Source organism: Drosophila tropicalis, unplaced genomic scaffold (genome assembly GCF_018151085.1).
Source record: "Drosophila tropicalis isolate 14030-0801.00 unplaced genomic scaffold, ASM1815108v1 contig_859, whole genome shotgun sequence".
NCBI lineage: Eukaryota > Metazoa > Arthropoda > Insecta > Diptera > Drosophilidae > Drosophila > Drosophila tropicalis.
The window spans coordinates 714,201-729,319 of NW_027173353.1; the positions used below are offsets into that span (position 1 = coordinate 714,201).

A 15,119-nucleotide genomic window follows, 5' to 3' on the forward strand; every position below is an offset into this window, starting at 1 on the left:
ACACAGGCCATACACACATATACACATACTCAGAGAGAGTGTGAGTAGGGGGGAGATTGTAGAACACAGAAGCTCTAGCAACAAGCAAGTCAGAGCCAATTAGGCTTTGCCAAACTGTTGCTTTTTGGAACAAACTCCTTTGGCAACTTGAACTGGTTGTTGTGGTGGGGCGGGCAATGTTGCTGGCGGCTGGCAGCCAGGCTGGTTGGCAACATGCCAAGCAAGCCAACTGCCTTTATTGCAGTTTAATAGCCAAGGAAGTGGCAAACTGTGATAGATAGGCAAACGCATTAAGCAAATCGTAAATGTTGGCAACTTTTTTCGCGCATTGCTTTCAAACCACTTAACGCAAATGATGTTGATATTAGCCAAGTAGCAGGTTGATGATGATGACGACTACAACAACAACAAGACGACGACAAACCAAGACGATGAAAGTTGAGAGGGGGAGGTGTGGGTGGTAGAAACCCACACACTCACTCACATACACACACAAACAAGCACACACTTTGCATAACGCCCGCTTTATAACGAACATTTTTCTGTGCTCTTTGTTGTTTTGCCAACTTGTTGTTTTTCTTGTGCGCTACTTTCGTTTTTGCCTAAAAGTAGGCAACAACAAAAACAAAAAGTCGTTGAGCGTTAAAAGCAAAAACCCAAAACGTAGCACAAAAATGTTCTACAACTTTGTATATACAAATATATATATATGTCTCGTAGTGAGTGTGTGTGTGTTGTTAGAACAAGTTAATGTAAAAGTATTTTTATGCTTTGAAAAACATTTGCCAAGCTAAAAATTGTAAAGAAAACAAAACAACAACAACGGCAAGCAAAAGTAGAAGTATAGAAGTAGGCAAGGAAAAGGCATCTGAACGCCACGCCACCAAATCTTGTGGTTCTCTTACACCAAAGCGCATAAATAAAAATCAAACAAAAAAATTACGAGGAAGTAAGGCACAGAAAAAAAAACCCAAAGGAAAGAAAAAGAAAACCAAACGAAACCAAACTCTCTAGTTCCCGGTCTCCTCTCGCTCCCGTACACATCATCAATGTCAGAAGTAGAGTAGTAGTAGAGAGCGAAGGGTCGCAGCCCGCACATTATCATCATCGTCATGGATCAGCATCAGCCGCACGAGTGTTGTGTGTGTGTGTGTATGTGTGGGAACGCAACCTGCGCTGTGTCGTTTCGCAAGATAAATGCCTATTTAAATTGTCCTTGTTTCGCTATGTGCAGACCCAAACCAGACCATGGGCTTCTTTTGTGTCTAGCAGCGGCATGCCGTCGATGTTGAGATGCCACTTCACAGTCCTCTCGCTCTCTCTCTTTCTCGGTCTCACTCTGTATTCGTCCCTTTATTCCATCTCTTTTTTGCTCTTCTTCCTCTAGTTAAATCTTTATTGTTATCATAATTTGCTTTTATCCAAGCTCTCCTGCTGCTGTTGCTGCTTGTTACCTAAACCACCTACCCAGCATTTTTATCGTAATTGTTTTCGTGCATTTTTTTTCTCTGCCCCTCTACAAGCTCTTGCCAAGGAAAGTGAAAAGCAGCAAAATGGAGCGTAAATAGCATAACGAAAGAGACAGAGATAGGCCTTGTTTACCATTTATGCTTTGTACTTGCCACGGCAAATCAATAAAAGTTGATAATTGAGATTTCTTTAACAAGATTTTGGGTGTCACAACCAAGGGTGGGATGGATAGAATATGAAAATGATAAGTAGGCATCATTTATAATTAGATTCAAAGTGGAGCAAAGCAATGTCAATGGAATCTTGAAATGTAAGAAGGTCACAGACAAGCTCTCCCTCACGTTATCTTCTCTTCACCATCTTCGCCTTTATGTTCTGTGGCTTTTTCCAGAAATGTAAATCATTAGAAATCGAAAATAAATATGATGATTCAAAGGCAACCAAAAAGTAATTCTAGAACTCGTTTATTTTTTAATTTTCTTTTGGCTTACCCACCACAAAACCACCCACCACACTTACATATTCTATATATAGAAGTAATTCTTAGATCCTATAGTAATTGTCGTATCTATATATATAAAAAAAACCACATTGTGTACGTCTCTAGATGAAAACTATATTGAAATTAAATGTCCAAATATAATCCAAATGTTTTTTTTTTTTTAAATAACGATAGACTAATGCATTTTTCGATTCTCTGTTTTATTGCAGGTAAGGATCGATGAACAATTTATATATAAACTAAACTATTTGGTAAGAACTGTTTAAATAAATATTTTGCCAATTGCTTGCGTGTGTGTGTGAGTTTGGGACATAATTGAATTTTAAATAAACTTAGTTGCACGAAAGGGGCTTTTCTTTTTGTGGCAATCTCTCTTTCAGTTAGATACTGCAACTTGTCTACGTTTTAACTGTAAATAAATTTTCAACGTATATCTTGGAAGTCTTCTTCAAGAGTCCTTTTTCTCTTTGGCTGCTGCTGCTGCTGCATCTCCGTAAAGTATGCAATTTTATTTCAATGCGAGCCCGGCACTTACCTGGTTGACTGGCTTCAGCTCGAGCCTCAGAGCTTTCTCTACACTTTTGCCTCTTCGACGTCCTCTCTCGTTTTCTCTCATACTATTTGTGTTGTTGCTTTAATGCCATAAAATATTTAAGTTTACATTTACCACACACATAACGTAAGGTCCTTACAGCACAGAAAAGACATCCTGTGCGTGTGTGTGTGTGTGTGTTGCCTGCTTTGAAGACGAAGATTTTCTATATATATTTATATAGAGAGAGCGAGTTTTTCTTTGCTGTGGCTCATTGCATCGCATGAGCTGTTGTTGTCTGGCTATCTGGCTGGTCATTTTTATAACTGGATTTGCTGTTAGGATTTCCTATTGTCCTGCTTACTATCCGATCTCTGCACTACTTCACAAACTTTGATTACTAGCAATTTCATTTTTTTCCCCTAGTAAATATAATTAAATAAATCTAAGGTAAAGCAAAAGTGGAAAATTGTGAATTGAGCATGTGTATGTGTGTTTGTCCATGTCATAAGCATTTCTTTGAAGAGTTCAAAGAGCAAATAGAAGATGGTTAAAGCAGCCATTAGGTAATTAATTTAGCACTTGCCAACTAATTGGCTTTCGTTTAACAATTCAATCACACACAAGAAAAAAAAATAAAAGAAGAAAGCAAAGGCAAAAAGCAGAAGACGAAAGAGAAAAAAACCGATTGAAATCTCTGAAGGAAGACAGACAAACGAGCGAGTCATTAATGCTATTTGCGGCACATTAAGGGTTCAACTAGTAGTGACAGGACTTGTCTATTATGCCCTCTAGGTTCTTCCACTCCTTCCTGATGGTCGTAGGCAAGTCAAGTCAAGGTTTTTAGCTCTTTCATGTTTGGCCAGTTTCAACCTTAAATCAAAATGCTTCAATGAACTGGTCAAATGTGTAGGAAAAAAGGTCGGAGCCAGGTGTATGTGTGTCTGTGTGTGTGTTGTGTATATGTTAGAGTGGTTCTTTCTATTGTGTGTGTGTGTTGGTTGACTTGCTACTCACAGAGTCAGTGAACCAGCTCAAATTAATGTGCCAAGTAAAAAAGGGTAATTTCTTAGGCCACGTCAAAGGTCCTGGCCAAAAGACTTGTTGCGTGTTTGCTGCATTTTTTTCTTCGCCCTTTTTCACTTTTTTTCCCCTACTTTCACCCCAATCAACGGCACCTTCACTCTCTTGTTCTTACTCGTTGTCAAAGTGAAGTCAAGTGCAAAAAAAAAAGAAAAGTTAAATATTTTCTAACAAAAAAAAAAAAAAAAAAGAAAACAAAAATAAAAAGGAACAAAACACAGAAAAAAGTTAAAATAGACAAGAAAAACTTTTTGTATTGTTGTTTTTCTTACTCTAAAAGGGCTCTGCTCATTAAGAAGAAAATGCCAAAGTTGAGGTAAAAAAAGAAAGAGTGAGAGGACCAAGTTAATGGGTGGTTGTGGGTGACTCGGTGGCCGGGATCAGAACAGAACAGAACAAGATGCGTTTTGACGGTGGTGCGCCCAGCCTTTGGCACTAAACTCATTAACGGTAATTGCAACCTTTTTTTGTGTCGTCTTCTCCTTTTACTCATTTTTTAAAACGCAATTTTGTTAATTAATTTTCGCATGTGATGCCACGCCCCCCGCTTTGCCTCTTACCAACAGCAATAGAGATACCAAATGTGTCAGAGTTGTGTCTCGTTAGCATTAGTCGATTTGGTTGGATGGCAAAAAGCTTTTGAATATCTCGTCAATCGTCAATGAGAGATAATATTACTCATTCACCTTTCACTCTTGTGGCGGTCTGTGACTTTTTTTTGGCCTTTTCAATTACACACGAGAGAGAAGGCGGAGGCTTTTGGGGTGTATGGTGAGCTCAACCTTGGCATCATATAGAGTCCTACTGAGAAATTTCTGCTGCTGACACAGATTGTCGTCGTTGCCTCGTTGCTGGCAGCTCACATTACGGACGCATAATTTTCTCCTGCAGCCATAACTTTGGTTCCTTTTTTTTGGATTTATTTTAACTGTGTGTTGTGTGCGCGTATGAGAAAAATAATATCTTTTACTTCCAAAAACAAAATCACTCCCCCAGGCTGCTTAACGAATTCTTCTCAAAGTTGGCTTTAATAACGGCAGTGAGGAGGTTGAATGGGTGATGGTGGTCATTGCAGCAACAGCAGCAGTAGCAACAACAAATCGAATGTCATAGAGGGAACCATTCAACTTAATTGTAAAGACAGCGAGTAATTATGACTAATTGCTATTAATCTAATAAAGCAAATCGACTAAAGGCCAAAGGAAGTGAGTGAGCGAGAGCGCCCCAAAGCACGCTATGTAAAATATGCATAAAAAACGACAAAAAGAAAAGAGAAGGACATTTGATTATAATCTACGTCAACAGCAGCAGCAACCACAACAACAACAACCATGAGGGTTGCTAACCATGAACAAAGCTCGAAAATTGATATTAATTTTTTGTTGTTTAGCCCCTCGTCCCTGTTTCCCGCTCCTGGATCACTGCTTCATGGAATGCCCATAAAAAAAAGCGAAAACAAAACAGAATAGAGCAAAAAGAGGAACATAACATCATAATGTAATGAGCAATTTTTACTACGCCCCATACCCCCAATGTAATATTGTAACCACGCCTACACCTATCCCATCTACTGCTATTCGGCCTAGACTTGGCTTGGTTTTCTTCTTTTCCCCCTCAACTTGCCTTTTCCTCCTTCAGCATTAATTTGTGCTATTTAGCAGCCTGACCGTTGTTCGCTGGCGGTAAAAAGAAAATATCAAATTAATTAGCATCGCTTTGTTGCTGTCGTCATGCTAGTCCAGCAGCAGCAGCAACCACAACAACAACAGCAGAGACATAACAGAAATTTAGATAAATTAAAATCTTATTTGCAACACAAACCTCTCCTAAGTGAGGCCCCAAAGCACTGAAATATCTTCCAAGCTAAATGGCCATGTCCAATTATATGCTAAATTCCCCACGCAAATGTTCGGCCAAACTGAAGTTTTAATACTCTTTCTGTTAGACAATTATGCCTAACGAAAAAGATGTTAAACGTGTTAGCACTAAGATAATCTATAAATTAGCTAAAACCTTTACATCTATTGAAATCTTAGGAAAAAGGGACAAAAATATGTTACATAAGATTTCTTTACATCCTGTTGATCGAATACTATTAACCCTCAAGAAAAGATAGAGTTGTACATGTAAATTAAAGGAATAAAATTTGTTCATTTGTTTTCCTTAAATCACAAATTCTTCTCCATAATTTGTAGAAAATGTTCCTTCTGCATTAATTCAAATATCTCACATAATGATTTCTCTATAATTAAGTGGTCTTTCTCTTTCTTTCCCTATATGTGTGTGTGTGTGACTAAACAGAAGCTATTTATCAATGTGACATTGACAAAGCCTTACGTTTAACTAGATTCTGGTTTACGAATTAAGGATTAAGGCTTAATGAGTGCTAAATATTATGGGCAAATGTAAACAGAACGACAAGTTGCCTGCCTCCTGCCTGCTTTTCTGGCCTTTGGGCTATGTGCAAAAACTTGGTTCAGTTGTCGCTTCATTTCACTTATTGCTTTTTGCGGTCTACGCTTTATTTTGTTCATGTATTTCTTGACTTTGTTGTGTGTTCCAATGACTTAATTATGTATACATTTTTTTTTGTATTTAACAACTAACAATTCCAAGCAGAACAAATGAAATACGTGTCACACAGCAAGCAACTAGTAAAACGAAGCGCACAAAAGTATGCAAAACTATGCAAGAGTATGACAAAAATCTGTCTTTTGTTTTTCAACTTTATGTTTTTGTGCTGCTTAATAAAATTTAACTGCTGCATTAACAACCAACCATGCCAGAAGTGAAAACTATTTCAAAGAAAAGCAACAAAATCAAAAGCAAAAACCCAAATGGAAACAATGCCAGAAAGAAGTAGCGAAAGTAAAGACAAATCCAAGAAGAGAGAGAGAGAGAAAGAGAAAGAGAGAGATTGCAGTCAAAGTTTTTAAGTGTTTATTTCAATTATTGTTTGGCTGAGTGTATGTTGTTTTTTTCGGGCTGACGGTGTGAAGGCGAAAGACGAGCATTCGTTCTAGTGAGGGCAATTTAATTTTCCGCTTTTTCAACAGAAAAAAAGCAACAACAATAACACAAAACTAGTTAAGAAAATGCAAAAGTTTTTAAGCGTGAAAGTTCGCCTGGTCTTTGGGTCCTGGTGTCGGTCCTGGTCCCGGTTTCGGTCTCGTCGTCCTGGACTGGTTCTGTTGTTTTGGCTACTGTGTTTGGCTTTGTTTTCATTTTCATTCACGTGCAGTTACTCAATTTTTGTGCTTAACGAGAAAAAGGGAAAATGAGACTGAGAAACAATGCAACTTAATGGTGGCAGCTGCGGCAATGCAAAGGCAATGAACGGTTGAAGGATAGGGCGGGGCGAGCGGGTGCTTGGCAACGTCATTCACATTGACGCGTTAATATAATTTTATTTGGCGCGCTTGCTTTTCTTTCTCTGGCTCTCTGTTCAGTGACTTTTAAACTAATGTTGAGGCAACATTGTTGCTGGCAACAACACATTACACACCGCCCCTGCCACATTGCACACACATACACTTTGACACACAGGGGGCAAGCACGCGACAAGCATGAACAAGAATAGAAAGAAGAACAAGAAGGAACATGAGCAAGAACAAGAACAAAAGTCGTCAACGTCTGGGGGCTTCCCTTCGTTCGTTTTTTTCGTTTAGTGTTGCGTGTCGCCATATTGTTTGCTTTATGTCAGTCACACACACGTTCACTTGTTTACACACACACACACACATACACAAAGACACAAGCATATATTTTACTCTCAGGTAATTGCGGTTTTTATTTCACAAAAATAATAATAGCTGCACCTCAGAGCAGCAGCAGCAGCAACAGCAGCAGGACAGCCTGTCGGAAGTTGTCAGACGTCGTCGCACAGAAAAGTATGCTACACAATTGTGTACGCCGGTGGCTTGGCATTCTTAAAGCAGCTTCAATTTAAAGCCTCGGCTATGCTGAGATCGCTAATAAGACAGACAAGTATAGCCAAGCAACGTGTGTGTGTGTGTGCCCCTCTATCTACGTATTACGTACGTGTGTATGTGTGAATGTGGAATATAAAGCCTGTTAACACACTTAACAACAAACAAAGCTACATGCCACGCATGAACAGATACGTAGACAACAACACCAACGAAAGTTCAGTTGCCAAGTATTGACTTACAAAATACCCTACAGCAGCCAAGAGAGTACATGGAAACTGTTAGCAATTTAAGACTGAAAAATCTCAGGTTTTACATTCCTTCTCTAAAAATAACTGAATGCTTAAAGATTTTTCTACCTTTTAATGGGTATAACTATGAGCATATAACTTTAATGCTCATTGCTTTGGCACTGAGCCAAATTTAAATGAACTGGGTCGATGGCTGCAAAGAGCGAGCCGGCTTAAAGTTCACTCGTTCTCGCTGTTACATTTTCATGGCCCTTAATTACATATTATACCATGAGTATGTATATTTATATCTACGTAAAGAAACCAACATACGTATGCACATACACACACATGCCCAGCGGGCACACCAAACCGGCAAATGCCCAAGGTTTATAAACAATAGTTCATTTGTATGAGTGTGTGAGTGTGCGTTGGTGTTTTCTGTGTGAGGGTGTGCCCCGAAAATACATTCTCTCAACCCTCAGAACCAAAAAATAGTAGTAACCCGCATAATGTTCATCGGTCGATGGTTGTTGTTGGTCGATGTGTGGCTTTTAAATTGCTTGGAAAATGCCTGTGTATCTGTGTGTGTGTGCAGAGGTGAAACAACAAATGCGTACATCTAAAAATGTTAATGCAAATCTTGAGGGAAATCAAAAATGGTGGCGCCGCAGCAGCAGCAACAAACGCGTCCAAGTGCAAGTGAAAAAGTGTGGCAAAGATTTTTCCTTGAAGCTTCTGCTGGTCATGCAATTTGCAAGGGTTTCCCAAGTGGCTAGTCCAACCAAACCATTTCCCCCGTACTCTCCTTTTAACCACTCGATTTCTGTCCTCTCTTCTGTGTGTGTTTTATATATACATATTTTGTTGTTAAATTTCGCTTGGCACATCTTTCGATTGCAGCAAGGCCAAGTCATTAGCATAAACGTAGAGCGGCGAAAAGTAGGAAATCCATTAAGCGTCAAGCTCCTTGAAACGAGAGACAGAGAGGGGAGGGAAAGATGAAACGTAACAAAATTGAAACGAGTCAGCGACTCGTTCTGGAAGACTGCTTAGCCTGGTTACCGACTACCTGCTACCGGCTGCTGGCTGCTGGATCTTTTGGCAACTCTTTAAAGATTTATGAAGCGTCAAATATTTATTATGCTCGCCTTTTGCAATATAAGGCTGGCGAACACGCAAGCCTCAATGCGGCACGAAATAGTCAGCAGTCAGCATTCAGGAGAGAGGCTAAGCCTTTGGCCGTTGCCAGGGACTACAAGGCGATGAAGGGAGGGAGTAGGGGTCGGGTCTGTGTGGGTGGTGGAACACTTTTTCAAATTGCAAAGAGGCGCAAATAAATAAAAACACATAAAAAGTAGGCAAAGGCAGGCAGCAGAGGTAGACACACTTATAGCAAGCCATACACAAACACACACATACACATAAAAATGAAAAGCAAAGCATAAAATAAAACGTAAGACGAGAAATGAAATGAATGAGAGCAGCAGAAGCAGGATGATGAGAAGCAGGCAACAAATAGTCGGGCAAGGAAAGAAAAAAATCAATGCGAGGGCCGACGCCTCGTCTTGGCGCGTACTTTTACTCTCATTTTGCCGCCCTTCCACCTGCTCGGGCTCCTGTTTTTCCATATGGTGGCACTTGAACAACCCTTTCAACAACTGACGAGGACAACAACAGAGTCTGCAGTAAGTCGTCAGTATGAAATATGCGGCTCGAAATATGAAAAATCTTTTTCATGTGTGTCTGTGTGTGTGTGTGCGTGTGTGTGTTTATGTTTTCTTGCCGTTTATATTTGGCAACACGCGGCACGTGCTGCTGCTGCTGCCCGTTCAGGAGACCTTCTCCTTCTTCTTTTTCATCTTGTCGGATACGGTTAAAGTGTTGAAATATGTCAAACATTGTCGAAACCATTTAATTTGTCTTGCGAGTCTCAGTGAACCAAATGCAAATGCTTGGCATATTTTTAGGCGCAAAACTTATGGCGCAACTTGTGACTAATGATGATGATGTGTGTGCTGCCAGTCACTCACATAGAGTGAGACGGTGTTTGCTATCTACGTTCAGGTAGTAGGCGCTGCCCCGACTAATGAGGCGCATAAATTCTACACAAAAATCTCCAACTCATACACACGAGCTACTGCAAATTTGATGAGCTGGGCCATATGAGCTTTTGCCTTTGCCTAGAAGTAGGCTATATAATATAGCCACAACTTCTATACACACACACACACACACGTCGTCAGCTTTACTCCCTTTGGGCTTGTCTGTTACTACGTATGTATATTCAAGCAGTTAGACAATTTAATTAACGCATTTTAGCTGACTGTGCCTGTGCCCTATGCCCATACCTCTCTTCATCATCTAACCTCCACCATTTGCCGCGTCTCGTCTCCCTTTTTCTGTCATTTGTCATGCGCGTGCTGCTGTTACCGTCTTTCATTGGTAATATAAGAAAAGAACTGTAAAAAAAAGGAGATACAATGGTAAGATTGTTGTAATATGATATGGCTTTGTTAAATAAAACTCCTACAAGTAATAGATTCTTTCGGTTGATCGATTAAATCGTCTCCACTCAAACAAGAGGTCGAAAATGAGAAGGCTCTAAGTGCTTAAAGATATAATCATCATCCATTTTTGGTTGATAAAGAGGGAAAGGACATAGTGCATCAAAATGGGTTTGAAAAAAAGGGAAAACAAAATAGAAGGGAAATACCTGTCGAAATGCATGTCACGCTCCAATTTGCATGTTACGCCTCTTCCCTTTACCACCCTGTACCAGAACTTTGCATGCCGCACAAAAAATAGAAATGGCAGAAAAAAAGGAATATATACCAAATTCAACCTAACCGCAATTTGGTCATGTCCAACTCAATTTTCGTTACGTAAACTGCATCATATGCCAGAGAACCATGCTGCCTCCTCCATTTGCTGTTAGACATAACTTTATGGAACAGGATGAAGTGATGGTTGTGGCTACACTCCACCCGCTCATCTAGCTCACATGTACATATATTTTTGTTGCAAACAAACAAAATTCCCAAGCCGGAGCCGTAGCCGTAGTCGGAGCCTCGATGGTGGCTTCTCAGGCGCTTCAAATTTAATTAAACATGCACACGTGAGCAAATGCAAATAAATAAAAACTTTATGGCTTTTGGCACAGCGAGAGAGAATGAGCGAGAGAGCTCGCGAACCATAGAGAAAGAGGGATATAGAGTGAGAAAGGTACGCTATGTGTGCGTGAGTCTCAGCAGTTGGCATTCGGTGAAGCTTTGGCGGCCATTGCATACATTGCGGCGTCATGGCGTGCTTATGAGTTTTAAATGCTTTTTCTTGCCTAGGCACAACAAATGGCCAACTAGAAATATAGAGAAACCAAGCCAACAACCAGAAAAAATAATAACAAGAAACGAAAAAAAAAATATTAAACCGAAACAAACTGACCAACTTTGAACAATTTTTGATGTTTGTTTTCAGTTTGTTTTTTGCGCAACACGTTTGAAATTGAACAGCTTTCCACTCTTCTACGTATGTGTATGTGTCGCTGTGTGTTTCTATTTCTCTCTCTTTGTGTGTGAGTGTGTGTGAATTCTCTTTGACTTTTTCTGTACGTAGATATATAAATAAAATATATCCATGGATGGTTGGTTGGCTTATGCAGTGGCAAAGTCCCACCGCATATAGAATTTTTTAATTGAATTGCACTTAAAGTCTAAGCTGACATAACACCCAAACATTTCGTTTTTAGCATCCCCTCTCTGACTCGCCATAAATAAAATTTTGTGTAAAGAGCAAGGCATGAAATCGAAACTGAATACAAAACTGTAATTGATAAAAACTCACAGAAAACATTACAGAATTATGAGTACTAACTGCATTCTGGTAATGGAAAAAATGACTAGTTCGAAAACATTTTTCCAATTATAAGGAATTTGCGGAATCCCTCAAATTATGCAGCAGGTTTCTAGTTTTGCTTAGATTTTGCATTGAAAGACACATTTTAATTATGACTTTGCATATGTGATTCATTGTCTACAAGTCGTCATTGTTCTCCTCGGCTCGGTCAGATTATATGTTTCCAAAGTTGATGACATTAAAATTCAGCAGAAAATGACAAATGTCATTTCTAATTTTTACAACCCGCGTGGCGTGTGTGTGTGTGTGTGTGTGTGAGCATGCATAAAGTTTATCCGAAATGTTCACATGTAAAATTTATAAACGAAAAATAAACTAAAACAAAAAACAATTAAACTTTTGTTTGGGACAAAGGACTTGTGTGTGTGGATCATCATCATGCTGCTGATGATGATGATGGAGTTGAGCTGTTATTTTATACTCTCCTCTTGCCTTATCCCAATGCCGCAACAGCTGCATGTCCTGGTCAGTCAGCCATGAGAATCCTGCTGCGGGATTTTTGTTAAAAACTGCATTATTCATATGGTGAGAAAGAGAGAAAGATAGAGACTGAAAGAGGAAAAGAGGGCAACTGTGGCAACTGGACGACAGCATCATCAAGCTGCTTCTCCATGTTGACCCGACCGACCGACCGGGTCGAGTTGACGTTGCTGGTTGTCCTTGTGTTGTGTTGTTGTTTCTGCTATAACTGGCGACGCTGCCTGAGCCGGACCTGGCCTGGTCTTCTGGCCTGCTCCTGCCTTGACTGGCCGCACACACATATTTCATTTAAAATTTACAAGTTAACAATATTAAATATTAACAGTTATTTATGCATTTTTCGGCACAAATCAAAAATTTACATGCATTCATACATAAAGTTTGCGACCTCTAGCAACTCCTCCGCCTCCGCCTCGTCCACGGCCTTTGCCTTTGCCTTGTTCCTCAGCAGCAACCTCTCAACCTCCAAACTCAGAGATGGATGTGAATGTGATGAATGCTGGTTCAGGTCCTTGTCCAGGATGCTGACTGGCTGGCTGACCGGATTGCTCAGCATTTTTCATTTATGCACATATAAAACACACCACAACATGTGTGTGTGTGTGTGTGTGTATTTGAGTGTGTGCGTACGCAAAGTATTTATGTATATTTGCCTTTTCACAATTTTTCATGCTGTTGATTTAAATAATTTGCTTTTGGCTTTTGTAAATGCACAAAACATTTTTGGAATATTTGTTGTTATATTTGTTTGCGCTTACTGCGAATGTGCGTATGTGTGTGTGTGTGTGTGTGGAGTGTGTGTTTACTTGTTCATTGTTTGCCTATTTCATATTTGTTTATTTGTTTCTTCTACTTAAACAAAGATTCTCCGGCCTGACAACAAATCAATCTTAATTTATGCAAATTTATTGCCACTCATGTTTTGCATTGACTTTCTTAAGCGGAAGAATGTGACAAAATCTTATTTAATTTGATACAAATATTCAATTTTATGCCATGAAATCTAAGAAAAATTTCATAAATTCATTCGGCTCTCAGGCATTCCTCAAACCGAATTGGGAGAGAGAATATTTAAGACTAAAAGAAAAACCAAAATTTTAATAATAGAAAGCAACTTTCAGACAATGAAAATTGTCTATCCAATTTAGTTAATTTTTAAAATATTTCAAAATATATATTTTATCGATTTACTCTCGATTTACTTCTATGAATATCAATTTTCAATTGCCAGTCAAATCTGGTAAGGCAATTTTTTATAGACAATTTTTACCTAGTTTAATTCTGCAAGGAGTAATAAAATGAAACATTCTTATTTGTTGGTGTTTTAAATGTATATCCACTACATATGTATGTCTATAATATGTTCCCTAATCTAAGCTTTGTTTCAAATAATTCTATAAGTTCTGCATGTTTGGTAATTTCAAAAAGAAGAAAAAGTCTTTTATGAATTTATCCACACATAGTTTTCAAGTTCTTAAGTCCAGACCAATGGCCAGACAAAAGGACGCAGGAGCCTTTCTGCTGAGCTGATAGTTCTAATACTTAAGCAAAATATTTGCTAATTTTTGGCCAATTCACTTGATGATAGTCGCCAAAAGTTTTTGTAGACAAATTTTCAAATATTGAATAAAACAAGAGAGAGAGAGAGAGAAAGAGGGAGAGAAGCGTTGGAGAGTGCGGGGAATAAAAACAAAACTTTTGCATTAGCCAGTAGCAAAACATGAACAAGAAAAGTTGATCTTGCTCTTACTTTCCCTCTCGGATTCGTATCGCCCACGCTCTCTTTGCTGCTCTATTGCTGCTTAAATATGCAAATGAGTTGGGGCCAGACTTGACTTGACTTGGCTGACTGCCATGTAAAGTGCTCTGAAAGCGTCGGCGACTATGCCGGCAACAGCATTAGACCCACAAAAAAACAACAACAAGAACAACAGCAGCAGCAACAGCAAAACAAAAATTGCATCTAGACAGCCAGAATCTGCTTAGGAGAGTGCATTTTGTGGCTGCGCCTTCCTCTAGTATGCAGCATCAAGCAGCATTTCTGTTTGCCAACGAGGCCAAGGAGTGAAAAATAAATGGTGTGTGTAAGCTGTGTGTTTGTCTGTGTGTGTCTGTAGGACTGAAAAGCGGCCAACAAGCACGATTACATTTACACACAGACACAGAGAGAGAAATATGCAGACAGGCAGCCAGCCAACAACATCCACCCAGTCAGTCTTTGGTAATACGACGATGATGGTGGTTTGCGTGGCGGTGGTGGTGGTGATGAAGCTCCTGTTCCTGCTGCTGCCGCTTCTGTTGTTGCTCTGGCCGCGAAAATGCCAACAAATCATTGCCAGGACAACGGCTAGCAAACGAGCAACATCATCATCAGTCCATTCCAGTCCAGGTCCTATCCTGTTGATGCCTAAGCCGCATTTTGTGGATTCACTGCTCCAGCAGCACCAGCAGCACTCACACGAGTCAACGCGCCGCGGTCCCATGTTAGCCAAAACAAACGAGGTGGTTGCCGGCAAAGTGATTTCTGGTTTAATGTTTTTTAATGTTGCTCATGTTGCAACAGCACCAATGGCAGCATCAGCAGGAGCTCTTGAGGCTGATGATGATATTGTTGCTGTCGACAGCAGCGGTTACACTTTGGTCAGTTGTCTGGCTTTTGAAGCTACTGAGCTGCAATGCTGCTGCTCAATTGTGTTGTTGTTGTTGTCAAGTCAAACATGAGCCACCGTGTCCTGACCAAAAGTACTCCACCTCCTGCTATCTCCTCATCCTTCTCAACAGCCATGCATCCATCTGACCATAGCTAATTTTTCGCTCTCTTTTGCAATTTCTCTCGGTGCCTTTGTGTTTGTTTGTGTGTGTGTGTGTGTGTGTTTGTGGGGGCTAGAGAGAGAGTCCATTAGCATTTGACAAAGTTATCTCCCTTGCCGTGTTTGCGGCTATGTAGCCAAATTTGACACAACATTTGTCAAACCGCA

The 15,119-nt window shown here is 39.8% G+C and overlaps 1 protein-coding gene across 11 annotated transcripts in view; it reads left to right on the plus strand.

Annotated features, from left to right (window-relative positions):
- Positions 1-15,119, plus strand: part of heph (polypyrimidine tract-binding protein 1 heph) — a 170,847-nt gene that overhangs the window by 86,177 nt on the left and 69,551 nt on the right. Inside the window, exon 1 of one of the 11 annotated variants that reach the window (XM_068296823.1) lies at positions 2,205-2,223. The exons of the other annotated variants lie outside the window; for them this stretch is intronic. The gene's annotated coding sequence lies outside the window, so the exon portion shown is untranslated. Of the gene's footprint in view, positions 1-2,204; positions 2,224-15,119 lie in introns of those variants that run through there. 11 annotated transcript variants of the gene reach the window in all.